The sequence below is a fragment of the Tursiops truncatus genome, chromosome 18 (genome assembly GCF_011762595.2).
Source record: "Tursiops truncatus isolate mTurTru1 chromosome 18, mTurTru1.mat.Y, whole genome shotgun sequence".
Lineage (NCBI taxonomy): Eukaryota > Metazoa > Chordata > Mammalia > Artiodactyla > Delphinidae > Tursiops > Tursiops truncatus.
In genome coordinates this window covers 51,646,206-51,658,234 of record NC_047051.1, presented here as the reverse complement: position 1 = coordinate 51,658,234, position 12,029 = coordinate 51,646,206, and the positions used below count along the sequence as shown (strand labels likewise).

The 12,029-nt window shown below is 37.7% G+C and overlaps 1 long non-coding RNA gene across 1 annotated transcript in view; it reads left to right on the top strand.

The window, feature by feature from the left end:
• The window catches only part of LOC141277055 (uncharacterized), a 145,432-nt gene extending 134,694 nt beyond the window's left edge, over positions 1 to 10,738 (top strand). Inside the window, exon 3 of the long non-coding RNA XR_012327726.1 lies at positions 10,657 to 10,738. This is a non-coding gene — a long non-coding RNA (uncharacterized lncRNA). The remainder of the gene's footprint in view (positions 1 to 10,656) is intronic.
• Positions 10,739 to 12,029: the final 1,291 nt, after the last annotated feature.

Sequence of the window (12,029 nt, the reverse complement as noted above, 5' to 3'; positions counted from 1 at the left end):
ATCCTAAAGATGCTACCAGAAAACTACTAGAGCTAATCAATGAATTTGGTAAAGTAGCAGGATACAAAATTAATGCACAGAAATCTCTTGCATTCCTATACACTAATGATGAAAAATCTGAAACAGAAATTAAGGAAACACTCCCATTTACCATTGCAACAAAAAAAATAAAATACCTAGGAATAAACCTACCTAAGAGGAGAAAAGACCTGTATGCAGAAAACTGTAAGACACTGATGAAAGAAATTAAAGATGATACCAACAGATGGAGAGATATACCATGTTCTTGGATTGGAAGAATCAACATTGTGAAAATGACTATACTACCCAAAGCAATCTACAGATTCAATGCAATCCGTATCAAACTACCAATGGCATTTTTCACAGAACCAGAACAAAACATTTCACAATTTGTTTGGAAACACAAAAGACCCCAAATAGCCAAAGCAATCTTGAGATAGAAAAACAGAGCTGGAGGAATTAGGTGTCTGGACTTCAGACTATACTACAAAGCTACAGTCATCAAGACAGTATCGTACTGGCACAAAAACAGAAATATAGGTCCATGGAACAGGATAGAAAGCCCAGAGATAAACCCATGCAAATATGGTCACCTTATCTTTGATAAAGTAGGCAAGAATATACAATGGAGAAAGGACAGCCTCTTCAAAAAGTGTTGCTGGGAAAACTGGACAACTACATGAAAAAGAATGAAATTAGAAGACTTCCTAACACCATACACAAAAATAAACTCAAAATGGTTTAAAGACCTAAATGTAGGGCCAGACGGTATAAAACTCTTAGAGGAAAACATAGGAAGAACACTTTTTGACATAAATCACAGCAAGATCCTTTTTGACCACCTCCTAGAGAAATGGAAATAAAAGCAAAAATAATCAAATGGGACCTAATGAAACTTAAAACCTTTTGCACAGCAAAGAAAACCATAAACCAGATGAAAAGATAACCCTTGGAATGGGAGAAAATATTTACAAACGAAGCAAGTGAGAAAGGATTAATCTCCAAAATATACAAGCAGCTCATGCAGCTCAATATCAAAAAAGCAAACAACCTTATCCAAAAATGGGCAGGAGACCTAAATAGACATTTCTCCAGAGAAGGTATACAGATTGCCAACAAACATGTGAAAAGATGCTCAACATCACTAATCATTGGAAAAGTGCAAATCAAAACCACAATGAGGTATCACCTCACACTGGCCAGGATGGCCATCATCAAAAAATCTACAAACAATAAATGCTGGAGAGGGTGTGGAGAAAAGGGAACCCTCTTGCACTGTTGGTAGGCATGTAAATTGATATGACCGCTATTGAGAACAATATGGAGGTTCCTTAAAATCTAAAAATAGAACTACCATATGACCCAGCAATCCCACTACTGGGCATATACCCTGAGAAAACCATGATTCAAAAAGAGTCATGTACCACCATGTTCATTGCAGCACTATTTACAATAGCCAGGACACGGAAGCAGCGTAGGTGTCCACTGACAGATGAATGGATAAAGAAGATGTGGCACATATATACAATGCAGTATTACTCAGCCATAAAAAGAAATGAACTTGAGTTATTTGTAGTGAGGTGGATGGACCTAGAGTCTGTCATGCAAAATGAAGTAAGTCAGAAAGAGAAAAACAAATACCATATGCTAACCCATATACGTTGAATCTAAAAAAGAAAAAAAAGGTTCTGATGAACCTAGGGGTAGGACAGGAATAAAGACGCAGACATAGGGAATGGACTTAAGGACATGGGGACAGGGAACGGTAAGCTGGGATGAAGTGAGAGAGTAGCATTGAGATATATACACTACCAAATGTAAAATCCATAGCTGGTGGGAAGCAGCTGCACAGCACAGGGAGATCAGCTCGGTGCTTTGTGACCACCTAGAGGGGTGGGACAGGGAGGGTGGGAGGGAGACGCAAGAGGAAGGGGATATGGGGATATATGTATATGTATAGCTGATTCACTTTGTTATACAGCAGAAACTAACACACACTGTAAAGCAGTTATACTCTAATAAAGATGTTAAAAATAAATATATGTAACGTAAAAAGAAAAGAAGCAGGAGAACTGGTGAGAATGGAAATCCAGATGGGAAGAAGGGCTTGAGAGTCTGGGGATGCACCTTGTCTGGATTATGTTTTTGCCTGGTCCTAGCCCTGAGTTGCAAGATGTGTATTCTGCCTTTTTTTCCAAGAGGTCATGACATCATACTTATTAAAGTTCTCAAAAAAAAAATGTTGAAAACTTTCCCTGTTTCTCTGCAAATATGCCCTTTGTCTCTCATTGGAGTTGCCTCCTGCATTGAAGCCATTAAGGGCAAATACCAGAGGTCAGGCTTTGGCATCTCTACAGGGGGTGTGCAAATCCTCTCCAAGACCCCTGCGGAATGGAGTCACAGAGATGCCGCCTCTGCAAGCACAGTTACTTCTTGGATTTTTGAAAGGTTAATTTATTATTTATTTGATGACACAAAGAAATTGGAATTTTCATTTGGTAGATTATTGAAGTGATCATGGAAAAAAATCAAAATGGAACCATTTTGTAAAATGGAAAAAAGTAATGTTTTCAGGGAATGTCACCTTATTCACTTATAATTTACCAAATCATAAACCATAAACCAGGAGCTGAAAATAAAGAAAGGGCTCCTGCTTTAAGGTTGCCTTAAGTTGTAAACAGTAGGTGTGTGTGCTTAAGAGGACTGTGTATGGGGAAAGGACTGGTTACAGTGTAGCATAAGATAGTTGGAGGGCTGGTTATGAGTCAGAGAGATGAGCTCAAATCCACTTCCATCGTCCTCTAGCTGTTTATTTAGCTTTGGCAAATGACTTCTTCTAGCTCATATTTTATCTATAATATAGAGATATACTAAAAGTCTCCTCAGAGGGTGTGGGGATTAAATGACATATCTATAAGGTACTTGGCAAAATGTCTACCTCACAATAGGTGGTCAATAAATAGTAGATACAGTTGTAGCCGACTGAGAATCTGATCTCTAACCCATGGGTTAATGTTGTATGAAATGAAGAGGCTACATTCTATTAACTATTCCTTTAAAGTTTTAAAATGTTCACAAAGGAAAAAAACAAGATGCAGAATAGATGCACACAAACTTACATTCTCACATAGAAGGAAAAATGTAAGTCGCTACTTTACTGAGATATTTTTTAACCCGTTTCAGCCAGAAAATTGACCTTGGTTGGGGCAGACTGTAACAGATTTTTTTTTTTTTAGGAGAGGCCTTAGTTCTTGTAGGCTTCTCGGACTGAGATGAAAGACAGTTGATTTTCTTTTACAGTGAACAGGTAATCTAGTGATATCGGCTAACAATAAATTTACGAATAGGTTTTTGATACCAAGATCCCTTGTTATCTTGGGAAAGTGAGAATTCTGGCCAAATGACAAGTCAGATCTTAGAAAATAAATCCAGATACAAAGACTATTTAACAACAGGCTGGAAATAATTGATGAAGAAATTCAATGGTATCTATCTCTGGATTAATGAATCAAGGTTATTGAAGATGGTGTAATGAATGGGGGATACCAAAGTGTCTTGTTTATCCTTTTTATCCTCCCCTGGTGCCTAGCAGAGTTCATACACGTACTCAAGAGCTACTCATTTCTAATTAACATAAATGCATTAGATTTCATTTTATTACCATGTCTTTAATACAATGTTCTAATACTTCAGTATAGAAAGAGTAGATTATTATGTATGTATCAACTAGTTTAGTGTTTAATTTTAGGAACAGCCAGTTGTTTTCACCGAGAATTCATTCTCTACACATGATAGGCTAACATTTTATCAGATGAGCCACACTCCATAAATGGCTACCTGAAAGTGTGTAGAAAACTATCCATTTGCCAACCGACACTTTAGGTAATGTTAATTGACAGTGAATGTCAAAAATAGGTTGTTGCTGATTAAATTAGTGGCTTGTTCTTCACTATGTTTAATGGGCTCTTACTGTGAAGTTAAGTATGCAAAACGTGAAATGGCTAAAATATTCACAAGATATCCCTCCCACACTTTGTTTCTCTTTCATGAATGCGGATTAAGAATCCAGCAATGTTTTTAGCCTGGACCTTTAGGCACAGGGCATGGAGCCCCAAATGGCCCTGAGCTCAGCCACTGGTTCAGGACTACTGCTCGCCCGATACCAACGATAAGAATGATAGAAATTTGCTTCTAGAATTCAGTCACATCTCATGATTGCCCAAAGGTACACTGAGTTCCCAGAACAGATTGTATGAAGTATGTTGAGGCTTACTTGCTAATGAATGCTTACTTAATAAATGTCTGAATGTGTGGTAGAATTGGGCTTGGAGTGGTTTTCCTTGACAAAGCTGTGTGTGCAGGAGCGGCCGTGGAATCCTCCCCGACTTTGAATTTTTTCAGGGGCTACTGCTGACTACCAGAAAGCGCCTAAGCTATGCATGACCAAACTGGCTTAAGTGAAATTCACAGCGTTCTTGCTTGCTCTGTGCTGTGGCCTTTTTTTTCTTTTATTACTTCTTTTGACTTTTGGAGGAAATCCTACTTGTTCAGGAATGTTTGGAGCAGATTACATAGATCATTCTACCACCTCCAATTAACATTGCTATTATTTTAATTTTTAAAAATTCAGATATTGTATTCTCTTTCTTTCCTCTGCGTGTACTAGACCAGTGATGTTTTGGTTATGATGGATGTGGAATAACTTGCCTTCAATTTTCTCCAAAGGAAATGTAGGTTAGAGGGGGAGAAATGGCTTGTCCTCTAAGCCCAAAGGCTGTGGTGCAGGGATAGAACCTGTCACATGACCCAAAATGGGAGGGGGGCCGAGGAGAGGACAGAGGGGTGAGCAGAGCGTTGGCCGTGGTGGGAATTTGGAGGGGATAAGAGGAAAGCTTTTCTCAATTAATAGTAATTTTATGGCAACTGTTTACTGAGGGCTTAACATGTGTAAGGCAATGTGATAAACTTTCAGCACAGATTCTGAAATAGTTATTTTAAATCTCTATGAGATGGTTATTATTTTCCTCATTTTACAGAGGAGAAAACTGAGACTCAGAGATGTTAAATAATCCGCTCACAAGTGGTGGTGACAGAAATCAAACCCAGGTCCCTCAGATCCTAAAACCTGTAGCTCTGCTGTCCAGCTGATCAGAAACACTCCTTCGAGCTCTCCAGACTTTCTATCTCTTCAAGAATAGAGGTTTTGACTTACTTTTGAGACACTTGTATACTTTTACACATACATTATTATTTATTTTGTATTCTTTCAGTAATTTGATTACTGAATCCTACACTGCTTGTGCTGATACTTGTAAAGATTCTCTGCCTGGGAAAGGAAAGGCAGCAAGCTTCCTGTCTTTCCTGTGACCCTCATTGTAACACCTCAGTACAATTTTGAATATTTTGGATGAGCTCCTACTTGCAGAAATGTTAAGGGAAGATTATGTAGATAATTTTACCATCCCAGAAGTGGATGAAAATATTTCCTTTCCTTCCTCTTTATTTTTTGAAGGAAAATGGGAAATCATGCTTATGAGAGGAATATTAGAAAACATAGGCAAGCAAAAGAAAAAGGATCAGTAATAATACTGTCACTTAGAGGACACTACTGTTAAATTTTTGGAATATGTATCTCTTAGATATTTTTCCCCAGTGCCTATACAGTAGCAAAATCAAATCACATTATGGGTACAATTTTTTAACATGTCTCATATTAACAATGTATTATAAACATCCTTCTGTGACTAAATATAAACATGTGAAATACATAGCCTTTTTTTTTTTTACTTTGCTGAACTTTGTTTAAAGGAAAAAAGGCAGTTTCTTTTGTATAATGAGGAAGTGCATACTGACTATAACAACATGGACAGATGAACAAGGATTGGGTTGGGATCTAAGATAGATTGTTCCTTTTTTTTTTTGATCGTTCCTTTTTTAAAATTTTAATTTTATTGGAGTATAGTTGATTTACAACATTGTGCTAGTTTCAGGTTTACAGCAAAGCAATTCAGTTATACATATACATTGAAATATATAGTTTTAATTTAAGAATTATAATTGGTTTCAACATTATATCTGCCCCCAACCCCCAGGAACTCTTAAAATCTTTTTACTATAACTGTGTTGGGGGGATATGTATGACATTGTCACTTGAGAGAGAAAAAAAGTTGTTTATCAAATGTATCTTACTATTCTCTCCCAGTACTGTTTTGACAGGAACTGTAGTGTTTTCACCAAAAGTATTGACACAACTTGAACATCAACTTCTCTTTGATCATCACAGACGGCATGAGTGAAGCCATTTGATGCTGCCGTTGTGTAAATTTTGTTACATTTTTTTCTGGGAATGGGGTCAATATGGTCATAGATCGAAGGCTGGGCCCTTTGGCAGCAGTGAGATCAACACTGTTCTGCATTTCTTTTATCGATAGGCTCTGGAGAACCACACTTAGACCCAACCCTGCATTCATGTTTTGGTAGACATTTCTCCAAAAAGTGGATATTAACTCTTTGTCATCTGATAGAAATAACCAGCAGCAAATCTCTCCTTCAAAATCAGAGAATTATAAACTATCAACAAAAATTGTTTTCATAATTTTATTTGGTACTCTGTCCCCTGCCCTCTCTTTGTGCACCTGAAGGTTATGATTGTTAATCTTAAGAAATCAATATGTAAACATAGGTATCTCCACAGTATAGCTTTTTAAAATCTCAGGTCTTTACTGATGATACTCTAATTTGAAGACAGGACATCTTGCAAGTAAAAAAATAAAACCGGAAACTAACCCCAAATCAAACAAGAATTCAAGGTTTTTATCCCCCAGTTTAAGAGGAAGGCAAAGGCACTTAGTCGATCCTGCCTTTGCTTGTGTTCAGTCTCTCAGGCCCTCCTCGGTTTTCTGAGCCAAGAGCCACTAGAGGGAAATAGGAAGTTGAAACATATTAATATGTCAAAGTGTGGAAAGGGGAGTCTCAGCATTTCCCATGTGGATGTATTTTGATTTCATGTCGATTTGCTTATTTTCTCTCTTACCTGGAGCTTCAGAGGCTGAACCTGAAAGTGCAGAAGATCCTGACTGAAATGCTGAATGACTTTTTCAGCAGCTGTGGTTTAACATAGTCTAGTACTCAGCATGCAGAGCATCCGTGGTGGAGGACAGTTTATTTATCTGTTTTTTAATCCCCAACCTATTACAGACTGATACTTTGGTAAAATACAAAGTCATGTTCTTGGTTGCCATAGCAATGCCAAATTGCTATAAAAATTTTATACACTTGCTTTCAATTTCTGTACCAGTAACAGAGGAGGACTGGTTTAGTGAACTGAGCATTAGTTTGAAAGTTGAGAGACTGGTACGAATGTCTATTTGGATGCCCCACAGTTCAAAGGATTCAGTTGGATCATCTAACTTTTTTAGGACTGTTTTTTTCAGGTTTTAAGTTTCTCAGGTTGTTTTAGGATCACGTGAGATGTTAGATTCTAAACAGCTTTGATTAAAAATGTTTCAACCTGGGCTTCCCTGGTGGCGCAGTGGTTGGGAGTCCGCCTGCCGGTGCAGGGGACACGGGTTCGTGCCCCGGTCTGGGGGGATCCCACATGCCGCGGAGCGGCTGGGCCCGTGAGCCATGGCCGCTGGGCCTGCGCGTTTGAAGCCTGTGCTCCACAATGGGAGAGGCCACGGCGGTGAGAGGCCCGTGTACCGCAAAAAAAAAAAAAAAAAAAAAAAAGTTTCAACCTGATGGGAGAATTTGTTACCAGCTCATTTGATAACTGGGAGCAACTTCAGTGTATCTGTTCTCAACATTTCCTGTGGAAATTCATTTCTTGACTGAGCTGCTGGAAGGAGCCATTAATAACACAAAACTGAAAATACACACATACAAACATACCGTACACATGCACACACACAGACACAAGTAGTACAGCCATCATAGACATGTGTGACTTTTGGAGACAATTGTGCAAGAAACCTGAATGGATCTAAAAGACATGAGAGTGTGTCTTCTTTTAAGTTCTTGTAGGTTTTTTTTTAAAGGAAGGTGAATTTTCTCACACAGGAAATGGCTTGAGAGATCCCGATTACGTTTACTTTAGACAGGTCTCTATTTTTTCTCCTTACTCTGAGGCAAGGACCATTGGAAAGGAGAGCTATGGCTTGGATGAAATGGGTTTATTACAGTTTGCAGTGGGAAGCATTTTATCAAAGTTGGGGGAAACTCTAAAGCATCTGAAAACGTTTTGAACTCATCTCCAAGACAGGATTATAAATGCGTGAAACGTTTATAGATATGTTGCTCCTGGGGTGTTAGATTTCTGTGTGCCATCACATTCCCTCTTCCCAACTTTCATGGCACTCCATAAACAGGCGGGAAGTTTGCCTAAGCTGAGTCAGAAGAAAAACGGTGAGCAGAACCCATCCAAAGGCATCAGCAGCCAAACAGATATGGTAAGAATGATGTTTCTGATGTTACAAGGCACCTGGCTACTGCCTCCCAAATTCAGGAAAATGGTACCCAGAGAGTTCCCCTGGAAATGAGTCAAATGATCCATGATGGGAGAAGCTGATTTACTCGTCTAAACTTAGGCAGGAGGCATTGGAACTACCCCTACTCGTCAAGGTTTATGCAAGGCAATCATAATATTTCTATGTTCTCTCTCCCTTTATTAATTCATCCAAGCAGTCTATTTGCTTTTTGGCCCAATGTAGCCCATTGAGCAGACATCTTAATTGAGCTGTTCATAATGACGCCTAGATCTTTTTCAAGAAAAGTGCCAGCTAATTCAGAGCCCATCGGACCCATTAGTGTGTGGCAACTTTAAACGGTCTTTATCAATATGCATTACTTTGCAGTGAACTACTTGGGAGTGCACTGGCCATGCATAACCCAATCAATTTCTCTTTTTCGTTTCTTCGGGAATACCACAGAGTCATCCAGGGTTTCGGTGAGCCTTAAAAGTAATGTTATGGTCTCATTGTTAAACCAATTGGCCAAATTTAATTTCTTCTTTCTTTTAGGACTCAAATTTTCAGAGTTTGTTTGACTATGAAAACCATAAAGTTTTTGTTTCAAGCCAAAGTTATGTTTGAAGTCCTTTTCCTTTTTTTATTTCAAAAATATTTACCTGAAAAAAAGTCACAGGAGACTTCTATCAAACTCCAAAGAATGAGAGAAATTAGAATATATGAAATCCCATGTAGAGGATATACATTTTAATATTCAACTAGGATAATGGATTCTACAATAGAAACCACATTTAATAATTCTCCATGTATTTGAATCTAGCGAAGTCCTGATTTTGTTTATAGTCTATGATTTGAAATTTACTGAACTGAGTTGTTTTAAAATCTTTTGGGGTAATTCTCCATCTGTAATGAGAATTGAAGACTGGAAGCAACCTCTAGGGTCCATCCTGCCAAGGAGATAAGTTTAATTTAAGTTTTTCTAGGGAGATAGACATCTAACATATTATAGAAGAGGGAGAATTATGTTCTGTGATATGATGATTCTTTTTGCTTTACCTGTATCTTTACAAATATGAAGTAAAAATCAATCATAATATTTGATTCTCTGGAACATGGAATATTTAGATTAGTTAGAATGCTAACTTACTAATTAAGCCTGTTATTGTTTCAACCTTGACTTGATGATATTTTATTTTATTTTTGTTTATTTATTTATTTATTTTGCGGTACGTGGGCCTCTCACTGTTGTGGCCTCTCCCATTGTGGAGCACAGGCTCCGGATGCGTAGGCTCAGCGGCCATGGCTCACAGGCCCAGCCGCTCCACGGCATGTGGAATCTTCCCGGACCGGGGCACGAACCCATGTCCCCTGCATCGGCAGGCAGACTCTCAACCACTGCGCCACCAGGGAAGCCCATTGATGATATTTTAAAGCTACGTAGAAGATAATTCAGAAGTTTTCAAAATCACAATGTGGTTATCGTAGAGAAAAATGCTTACTTTATGTGGAGAAATGAAATTTGGCTGCAGCTCTACGGACTATCACTCCCATGACTCACTCACCCACTCCTATGTCCCAGTGCTACTTGGGCTCTTATGCATTTTCATAAAATTATATTTAATAAAGAAACTAAATACTGATCATGTGATGCCATTGATTTAATTAATTCTGACTGACTTAAGACCTCAGTATAATGTTAATAGTGGTAGTAGCAGTAATATTCATCACTATCCATAATGACATAAAACAACAAATATATTTGTATTTTGAGAGTAACTTTTTCCAGGTGATAGATCAAAGTCAATAGAAATCATTTGATTCTTCATCTCTGGACTCTTAAAAATAATTTAGACTTGAAGTGGCAAAAGAAAATGATCAGTATTGCATGTGTCAATGACATATAATGCCAGGAGTCCACATGTACTTCACCAAATTCAGACAGCCCTCTGTAATATCCGGGTGACTGTGATTGCCAGGGATGATCAAGTGAGAAGTTGTTTATTGGCAAAGGTTTTTCTTGGAGGGCAGAAGCTGAAATCATGCTCAATTGGCTGTTTAATAAATTATTTTTGTGATAATGATATTGGTGTTACATGTGTGTGTCATCATTTTAAAAGTCCACTTTCATATGCAATTTGCCTACTAACAACTTTCTGATGTTATCAATTAGTTCCAGATCCCTGGATCCTCTCAAACTCCCTGGAGAATGATTGGCACTCACTCGTGACCAGTGTCGTTGCAAAAGAACTAGCAACAAAGAAGGTATGTAGTGACCTTGCAGTGATTCAGTTATTTAAATAAACATCTATGCTGTGATTTACAAAATACTGATGCATTGAGAACTTGAAAACTTATGTGTGAAAAGGAAATATAATATTTTTTCTGTGATACTTTGGTACACTTATCCCTAACTTAAAGTCCTGGAATTAAAAAATAGAGTAGGACCTCAGAATCCATCATTTCAATTGTGAATGCAAATAGATATTCAGCACTTCTCCTATGACAAACCAGAAACATGGACCCTTTTTATGTTCCATGTTCCTAGGAGTCAAGTCGTTTGAGGACAAAAATGATTTTTTAATGTACTTTGTTGATGACTCTTGCAAAAATGTGGGTTATTAATAAATTTTTATTGGAAAAAAGTCATCAACACAGAGAAGCAGCCATTGCCATAGAAAACTAAATTTCTGATACCTGTGTGGAGTTAGCAGAAAAGACATAGTTGTCTAATCCCTTTCTTCTTCAGTCCAAGGATCTTAGTTATTACATTTGGAATATCTGAGTAGTCTCTAGAGTATGCCATCATTTACCTAGCTCAGCACAAATGTCTGTGGAGCAAACTACAGCAACATGTATTTCATATGCACAGCAGAAATAAAGTAGCTAGCATAAACCAATAAAATCAAAATTAAGAAAAGAAAAAATGGAGAATAAGGAGAGTAACTTTGATGTAGCTCTAAAGAAAAAAAATCAGGAATCAAGAGAATGTCATAAGGAAAAAAAATCAAGTTGGAAAAGTCATATTTTAATACTACAGTATAGTTAGGATTTGCTTAGTAAGAAAGAAGACAAAACTGGTCAAATAAGTGTAAAGGGGTACTATTTTAATACCATCTTGTGTGTGTGTGTGTGTGTGTGTGTGTATGCATTTATCTGAATATTTTCAGTCAACTTGATTGAGGTATAATTTACATATAAGAAAATACACATATGTTACATACAGAGTTGGATGAGTTCTAAAAATACATGTCCCTGAGTCAGCTTCACACAATCCAGACACATTTCCTTTTACCTTAGGACCCTTTCCTTGGTTTGAGAAAAGGAGCAATAAAGTATAAACCCTTCAAACAGAGTTTTGTAAGTTTTATCAGGGCTACTGGTTGAGGAAGGAATATTAGGCTCAAGAGTTTGGGCACTGGAGTATGAGAGCCAAAATTTATATTAGCCAAACTAAACACTTGGGAAGAGCGCTGGATGAACTTTCTGTAGGACTCTTTTCCTCTCTTTGTCTTGCTAAAAATTTCCTTGGGCTGTGGAGATGGA